Genomic DNA, 9593 nt, shown 5'->3' with positions numbered 1-9593 from the left:
GAGGAGATTTCATAGACGTATTCAAACCATGAGGGATAAGGGCAGAGTGACAGGGAGAAACTATTCCTATTGGTGGAATGATTGAGAACCAGAGGACACAGATTTAAAGTAATTGGCAAAAGAAGCAATGGCAACACGAAGAAAAATGTTTTCAAACTATGAGTGGTTAGGCTTTGGAACGCCCTGTCTGAGAGTGTGGTGAAGGCAGAGTCAATTGAAATATTCAAAAGGGAATTGGATCATTATCTGAAAGGGAAAAAAATGCAGAGCTATGGGGAAAAGGCAGGGGAGTGAAGGAAATTGTTCCTTCAGATATCAAGAAGAGACATGATGGGGCGAATGGCATCCTTCTCTGCTGTAACCATTCTATAACACTATCACAACATGCATGCCAAAGGGTGTAAGTAACATGTTATAGATAGAGCTAAGCAATCCCACTACCCAGTGGATTGGGCCAAAGTACTGCAGTTCAGCCACATTCAGTCACGAATGGTGATGGATAATTAAATAACAATGTGAAGGAGGAGGTGCTACAAATATTTCTATTCTCAATGATGATGAAGCCCAGCTTGTCAGTGCAAAAGACAAAGCTGAAGTGTTTGCAAACAAACCATAGAGCCACAGAATTGCTACTTTGCAGAAGGGGGTCAGTCGGCCCATCAGGTCTGCACTGCCTCGTCGAAAGAGCAGCTTCCCAAGCATTCCCCCTACCGTATTCCCATAACCCACTCATTTACCATGGCTAATCCACCTAGCCTGCACATCTTTGGACTACCTTCAGTTAGAAGTGCCAAGTGAATAATCCACCATCCAGGGCAACATAGCCCACTAACCAACACTTTAAACATTCATTCCTTCCACATCTGACGCACTGTGGCAACAGTAGCACCTACAAATGCACTGCAGCAACTCACTAAGGCTCCTTCAATAGCACCTTCCAAAGCCATTACCTCAACCACCTAGGAGGACAAGGACTGCGGATGCATGGGAACACCACCTGCAAGTTCCCCTCCAACCACTGACTGTCCTGATTTAGAACTTCACTGTTGTCGAGTCAAAATTCCAGAACTCCCTCCCTAACAGCACTGTGGGTGTATCTACACCATATGGAGTGCAGCGGTTCAAGAAAACAGCTTACTTTCATCTCCTCGAAGACAAGTAAGGATAAGCATTTTTTTCTGGCCTAGCCAGCGACGCCTACATTCTGTAAACAAATAAAAGAAATCCATCTCAGCCTCTTCCTGTAGTTCCATATCTACACCATATGGACTGCAGCAATTCAAGAAGGAAGCTGACAACTATCTCCTAAGCAATTAAGCATAGGCAATAAATGCTCAGATTTCCAACAACATTCACATCCCAAGAACAAATTGTAAAAAAAGCTTTCAAAGATGTCTCAGCAGCAGAATTTTATGGGTTATTCTGTTTTCTTTGGTTTCCTTCTTGCTGTAGCTGGATCTTATCATCCTTCAACTAGTTCATAGTTATGCCTCTTTTGACGCCAAAATTGTGCAGCATGTACTAGATTTCTATGAATCTAGAAGCATTTGCTAGCTTGGATTGTAAGACCTCTCCTGACCTGACAAGACATCTGAAGTACTTCTTCAACATGCCTATTGGTCTACTTGCTGATGCTTCTGCTTTTTGTATGTCACTTGTATCTAGAACAAGCAGAAATAAGAAAAAAATATGTTGCCATCCTTTAAGTGTGCAAAAGCCCCTTAAAAGCTTCAGTGTTCCTGATTTCACAACATCCAGTGAATTTGGAGTTCTCTGAGAAAATGGGTGGTGTTGATATTTAATGAGTTTGGATATGCACATTGAGATTAGATCATGGGGCAATTCTCAGACCTTACCACTGGAAACAGATTGCGCCGATCCCGGAGAATAGTGTGCGGGCCTAAAAATTGGTTTCGAACCCAACGTCAAACAGTTTGCAATTCGCCCAGCCCCTTTCCAATGTTGCAAACCGGACTGCTCATTGGCGAGCATTCTCCCTGCCTGCTGAAAGACCCCTGAGGGGTTTCATATGAGGTTCAGTTCAAATCCCACTAATATCACACTGTTTATTGCGGACATTTCTTCCCTGGCCCCACTAACGGTTACAAGAAACAGGTCTGGCAGCTGTCGCCCCAATCAGGGGAGCTTGGCTGGTGTTAACATGGTTCTGCACACTGCATGTAGTCTGCAATGCTCCTCCTGTCACATGAAAATCAGGAGGGTGCTTCTCTACTGTCTGTCTGAACTGCTAGCCATGTCTGGAAGCTAGTCAGTACATTATGTCCAGGTGTGAGGTTTATATTGCAAGGGTTCCTCACAGCCCCACACTAATCCACTACGTGAGTGCGAGAGCAGTCCACCGCATGCTGCCGCCAATCACCTGTGGTATCAGGGGTCCATATCTGGGGGGCTAGCCATCCGAAGGAGCAGCTTTGAATCACACACTAATGACCACACAACTGCACTAAGGTGCAGAAGGCATCATGCTGCATCATTTGAAGGGAAGGTATAGTTGTGTGGGACGCCATTGGTGACCATGTGGGGGTATAGGCAGTGCCCGTGGTCGCTGAAGTGATGATGTTGCATCAGTCGGCAGCCAATTGAGGTGGTGCATGGCACCAAGGATGGCGTTGGGTTGCAACATTGGAAAGGGGCTGGGCGAATTGCAAACTGTTTGACGTTGGGTTCGAAACCAATTTTTAGGCCCGCACACTATTCTCTGGGATCGGCACAATCTGCTTCCAGTGGTCAGGTCTGAGAATTGCCCCATGATCTAATCTCAATATGCATATCCAAACTCATTAAATAATATCAACACCACCCAAACTCATGGGGATACAGGACACTGGGAGAGATTGATAACTGGGAGGATGGATAACCCTACAGGCTGTCTTCCCCCCCCGCCCCCCAACCCTCTCAGAGTAACCATGAATGTTGGTATTAAGCCAGCAGAGAAGGAAGGGAATAGTCAGCATAGCTTTGGCTGGAGGAGGTCTTGCCTGACAAATTCAATAGCATGTTCCAGAAGAGTGGTTGGGTGTGTGGATGGGGGAGTTACAGTTGACGTGGTACATGTGGCTCTCGGCACAGCCTTGGACATGGGAACCAACCAAGCCCATTGGAACACATGGAAGTCCGGGAAACTTGGTGAGGTGGACCGGGAACTGGCTCGGTAACAGGAGACAAAGAGTGGTGGCAGACAGCTGTCCAAGTGACTAGAGGCCAGTGTCCAGTGGCGTACCACATGGTGCTGGATCCCTTATTGCTTTTTATATAAACAACATGGAAGATGACGTAGGGGGAATGGTCAGTCAGTTTGCAGATGACACCATGGCTGGCAGGGTGGTTCACGGTGAAGATGGCAGCCGCAGGCTACAGGGAGCAATAGATGGGTTGGTCAGGTGAGAGGCGCAATGGCAGGTGATATTTCACCCTGATAAATGTGAGGTGATGCACCTTGTGCGGAGTGGCGGAACATTTGTGCCATCAGGGGAGCTAGGATGGGCTGGGATTGTTTTCTGTAGAGCAGAGAAGGCTGAGTGGGGATATGCTTGGGGTGCATGAGTTTGTGAGGAGTGTGGGTGGGTGTGTAGGGAGCAGCTGTTCCCCTTGGTTGGAGGATCAATCACAAGGAGGCATAGTTTTAGGGTGTGGGGCAAGGGTCTCAGAGAGGATCTGAGGGGACAGTTTGGACACCCACACACCCAACCACTCTTCTGGAACATGCAAATGAATTTGTCAGGCAAGACCTCCTCCAGCCAAAGCTATGCTGACTATTCCCTTCCTCCTCTGCTGGCTTAATGTGGGTATAGGCAGAGAGGATCTGAGGGGACAGCAGGTGGGGGGGATCTGGAATGCACTGCCTGGGATAGCAGAGGGGACTCAAAGGGGACCGGGGGTTGGTTAACCTATGCCCTTACAGCATATCCAGCTGAACGCTTGGAATACCATGGCATCCAGGGATATGGCACAGATGCTGGATTCGCTCAACCTCAGTGGTTATCATCGGTGCAGACTTGGTGGGCTGAAAGGCCTCTCCTGCCCTGTATGATGCTGCATGCCTCTATGGGTGCGAATGGAGTACAAAGTTCCCTCTGAGAGACGGATCACAGAGGAGCCGCGGCTCTGTGGTGCAATATTCTTGAATAGTGATTATTTGTAGTGTGTACTACCCTATCCCTAACAGCCTGAGAAATTAGGCCCAACATAAAATTGGACACTTTAAATAAAGACAACTGAAACTGCTTCTACAAGGTTACCACAGGTCAAAAGCCAACAGGGACACATTCCAGAGCTGTCTCACATATCAAACAGGGGTACTTCACTTTGACTATCGGGAAGTCATCATGACTCGAAACCAGAACCCAGGCCTCTTACATATATTGAATAGTGAAGCTCAAACTTTTACCATGGCCTGAAACCCAGCAGGAGGTACTCAGCCAGAAAACATTATGATTGTGTATGCCCTAATCCAGCTAGACTCCCTGCGATTAACCATATCCTGAAAAGAGATATTGTACAACTAGGATGACCTGGCCTAACCTTAGTAGGTGTTGTGACCTGTTGCCCCACTGGCTGAAAACCAGAAAACCTTCGAAGAAGGGAGGATAAAAACAGCCATTTTCAAGACAAACTCCAGTGACGACTCCAGCAAACCTATTGTGACCTGGAACGACTCAAGAGGGCATGCGAGATTCACCTTCATGCACCATGGTGTCCGAGCCCTCAGTGATAGTCCTCTGAGTATGGACCAAGCTCTGGAGCCCCTCTGCAATGGCCTGCTGTGTCGAGCGTGCTCCCGGGGCCCTCAGCCATGATCGCCAGCGACTCAGCTATGCTTTGGACGCTGCCCCCCATTGCTACCATTTCCAGCCCCAGGCTTTCCACCACCACCCTTGCAGTGTTGGCCTGGGTACCACGCAATGCTAGCACCATCTCCTGCACCTGAAGGCGCTGAGACTCCTCCAAATGGCCTTGTAGTAGCTGGAATGTCACTGACACCAGTCTTGCAGTTCCTGGCTCTGCTTCTGCATCGCCAACAGCTCTGTGAGAACTGTTTCCAGTGGCTCAACATCTGGCTGGGACCAGCTGTTTCTGTGGATCCAGTAGACCACTGCCTGCCCGATCCCTCAGATGTTCCCACCGCCACCTGATGTGCATCAGCAGCTGTGTGGTGCTCACCAGAGTGACCCCAAAGCCTGTCTGCTAATTCCACCCACCGAGTGTGTATCTCTGTGCTGGTGGACGGTGCGGGTGATGCCTGACACCTGGTCAGTGCTTTCCTCAGAGCTCTCGTCCGAGGTGCTGGTGGGGGCAGGGTTGGGGGGACACTTCTAAGGGCGCAGCGTCATTAGGTGTTGCTCCTGCAAGACAAACATGGTTCAGTGCAAGGGAGGCTCAAGTATCTGGGCAGCTTGGAACTTACTTGAGACAGCTCACATGAAGATTTTGCGGATGCTCACTTCTGTAGTGCACGCCAACCTCACTGTCACTCACAACTCACCCTGGTACCTCCTTGAGAGCTCCATCACCCGTGGGTCAGGGGTCGCAACTTGGGAATTGCCCCGCCTGTCTTTTCCTGCTCCCTTCTGTTATGGGCCATCTTCTATGGAGACGAAAGGAGATGATTGAAAGTTTGATGGCTGGCGGACCTGGGGAGTGGGGGGAGAACAGGTGGAGTATGTCGGCACCGTGGCTCGCCAAGCAGGGGTTGTGACGGGGGTGGGGGAGTGCCATAGGGATTTGGAGATGATGCTGGGGGTATTGAGTGCTGGACTGATGCAAGGTATCCAGGAATGGATTGCTGTGGACATTCCAAATGTGACGGATGGGACTGATGCCAGGACAAAACAGATGGACACTCACTCCTGCAGCAAGAATCAGATTATTCATCATCTTCCAGCTTTGGGAGCCTGTCCTCAGTGTCAGGCTGCGGGCACTGACTTCCGCAGCCACAGCATCCCAGGCTGCATTTGAGTCCCTGCTCCCGAGTTGTCTACCCTCTTGGGGGTATAAGATGGTCCGTCTCTCCTCCATCATGTTCAGCAGTCATTCGAGGGTCTCACTTTGTGGACTGGTCTATGCACTGCCATCCTCCTGGCTTGACTGGCTGTGAGTACAGGAGGAGCATTAAAATACATCTCCCCCTTGTTACTGGCGCACAATGAGTCAGGTACCTGGGGACTCTATAACGGCATGTTTCATGGGGACTATTGCGGTTTGGAGCACGCCATATAGACTTGTGTGGATCCTTTCTGTTTTCTCATTGTTATGACACTTAGAAATATTTTGGGAGAATTCCACCCTATGAGTCATTTTTGAAATGATTACAAATTGACTCTTGAAAGAAGAAAAATATATGTAAATAGGAAATACAGTGAATGGTTTGTGAAAAGCTCACTTGAAGAAAGACATAAAGATAGGAGTGATGGGAATAAAGAAAACACAAGAGGTCTGAAATGAAAATAAAAGTCCACTGAAATACATAATTAATCAGTCTGTCATGAAAAGGAAACAAAAAACTAGACCAATATTGAGTACAGAATCATTCTGACGAAAAATCTGTTTGTCACCTTACGCTTCATCTCTGAGACATCAACAGATTTACATCATATCCCTTAAGTAACTGAAAGAGATTAAACAGGGCAAGATGGTGAAAAATAAGATCTAGAGAATTGGGCAGACGAAAAGTTCAGAAAATGCCGCGTGATGGAAACTGAAACAAAAATATATGCATTTTATTGTCTGAAACAAAACTACCCATTGACAATGTCCAATCTTGTCTAAAGTCCTAAAATCTGACCAGTTTCTGAAGACCTATATCATTTCCACTCCTGATTGTCTTTCTTCATTATTCAAAGAGATCTGGACAAATTAAGCTTATATTTTGAATACTGTAAACTGTTTTGGGAACCTTAGCTGTGAATTTCCACTGCATTTCTGGGGATTTTACTGCAGCACAGAGAAGCAGCTGTGAGGAAAGCCCTGGGCTATATCTCTAAATCTCTAAAAGAGTGGCTTTTGCTACCAAATAAACCTGTTGGACTTTAACCTGGTGTTGTTAGACTTCTTGCTATATCTCTAAACCAGCATTAACGATTTGAGTTTTGGAAAAAGGGTGATTTGATGTCACCTATGACGAAAGAGGCATATAATTGAATTGGTTTTCTTTGTACTTATTATTCATGGGAATTAAAAAAATTATGTTGTCTTTTTTTAATCCCATTAATCTATCGGCTCTAATAACTGCAGTTGAGAGGACAGTTACACAGTTTACTTTCAAGTCACCAGCAATACCCCTGTAGCTGAATGTGACGAAGACTCTTCCAGACTCGCAACGTTAAGTCCGTTTCTCTCCCCACAGATGCTGTCAGACCTGCTGGGATTTTCCAGCATTTTCTGTTTTTGTTTCAGATTCCAGCATCCGCAGTGATTTGCTTTTGTCTTCGTGAAACATATTCCAGGCCTGACTGTTCCCTAGTTGCTGACTCCATTCCTCTCCTTGGCAACAGTTTGAGATTAAGCCAGTCTGTCCGCAACTTACTATCACATCTGATCCCCTAGTGAGCTTCTGACTTCATATTCATGCAACCATCTTCTTCTTTCAGCTTGTCCCTTTTACTTGGACTCACCACAATGCTGGTTTTTAACCATTCTCCATCTCCTTCTACCAATCACCCGTTACTCTTCCAATCCTGCTGTATTCAAGTCGCTCACAACCACATATTTACATCTGATCTTTGGCCTTACACTTCTCCTTTGCCCTGGCAGACCTATGTCCATCATTGTTCTCAAAATGACCGTACGATGTCAATCTCCTTTTGACTACCTTTTTTGAGAGTGATACAATCTTTGCTGACCCCGATGTGCTGGGTTCTGATTTTGCCCTTTCTTATGACTGCAAAAATCTACATCTCATTAGTGTCCTGGCATTGTGCCTCTCTTTGTGATCTTGCCCAGGTTTCTGTACTATATAACAAGGCCAGTCTCACAACTGTCTTGTAGATTCTTCCTTTCAATTTAAGAAATACTTTTCAACAGTCCACTTCACTTCTTCCAATTACTTCAATCAAAGCTAATCTGTTGCTTAATTTCTGTTTCCATAATTCACTCTACTGCCATCACTAAGACCATCCAGTTCCACCTCCACACATATGATGATGGATGTCTGGGCTCTCAGCCAAGAATACATATTGAGGGTTGGCTGAGAAATCCGATAACCTGATGAAAAACCCGAGCCCCAGGGAAAACAATACTTGAATGACAACTTTGTGCAATTGGCAGAATAGATCAGAGAGCCAATGTTGTTTTACAAAAAAAGTAAAACAAAGAAGTTTCAAGTTTTTGCAGTTTCTGTTATTGTTGCTTCAATGATGATTGACACTTTTATTGACCTTAAGTAAAAAGGGTTTTTTAAAGTGGAAAATTATCAATGAATGGCTGTTTTTATTAAAGTTTCCTGACATATCCTCTTGTCACTAAAAAGTTCATTGGTTCTACGCAGTATATAAAAGTTGGATATGCTGTGCTTTCAATTACTGGGATTGATGTCAATGGAAAGTATATGAATGATACAGGGATGTGCTGGAGTATCGGAAGGTCACTTCCAATTATCCTTTGGCAATTCGCTTTGAGCAACTTCATCTGACATCGAATGAGAAATTAATGCTAGCCTCCAAGTTTCACTCACTGTTTGCAATTGGATATCAGTTATCACCAGAGCCTGGAAGTTCTGGGATTGAAATTCTAGAAACGGACATCTTCAAATTGCATTGTTTTTAAACATTAACAGGAATTAAGTTCATTGAGTTGGCAAACCCTCGATAAGCTGGAATTGATTCTCTCCTACAGAAGATTTATGAAATTTATTCAGACTTGCTCTTAAAAAGCCATTCTATCCTCTCGAGATGCCGACCAGATGCAAACTCCTGAAACAGAATTTGAAAGTGGCTTTGGAGATCGCAGAAAAGGCTAGAACTTTTAGAGCGGGATCTTGATCTCATCTGTGAGGCTGTCTTAACCTTCAGAGTGTTTGGTGTATTTGGTTGCTGTGTATATATTTTGTGAATATTCATAGATTTTGGAAATATAAACTTTTATGGACCAGAACCCTGAATCCAAGGGAAGCATAATGCAAACAAGTATCTGCATCTCTGGGAAAAAATTTTTAAAAGGGCAGCATGGTGGCAGTGGTTAGCACTGCTGCCTCACAGCTCCAGGGACTGGAGTTCGATTCCCGGCTTGGGACACTGTCTGTGTGGAGTTTGCACGTTCTCCCTGTGACTGCGTGGATTTCCTCCAGGTGCTCCGGTTTTCTCCCACAGTCCAAAGATGTGCAGGTTCGGTGTATTGGCCATGCTAAATTGTTCTTTAGTCTCCCAGGATGCATAGATTAACGGGATTAGCGAGGTAAATATGTGGGGTTACAGGGATAGGGTCCAGGTGGGATTGTTGTTGGTGCAGACTCGATGGGCCGAATGGCCTCCTTCTGCACTGTAGGGTTTCTATGATTCTATAATGGGTGAATGGGCATGGATGTGCAATAGTTTGGCATTGGGGGGGGGGGGTGGGTGGAGTAGGCATACGTTTGCATC

At 45.9% G+C, this 9593-nt stretch overlaps 1 pseudogene; it reads left to right on the top strand.

Moving 5' to 3' along the window:
- The first annotated feature begins 3282 nt into the window (after window positions 1-3282).
- Window positions 3283-8996, top strand: LOC144480956 (trafficking protein particle complex subunit 4 pseudogene; annotated as a pseudogene).
- Window positions 8997-9593: the final 597 nt, after the last annotated feature.

Source organism: Mustelus asterias, chromosome 2 (assembly GCF_964213995.1).
Source record: "Mustelus asterias chromosome 2, sMusAst1.hap1.1, whole genome shotgun sequence".
Taxonomy (NCBI): Eukaryota; Metazoa; Chordata; class Chondrichthyes; order Carcharhiniformes; family Triakidae; genus Mustelus; species Mustelus asterias.
Note: the sequence above shows the minus strand (reverse complement) of the source record. Positions and strands in the feature narration are given on the sequence as shown.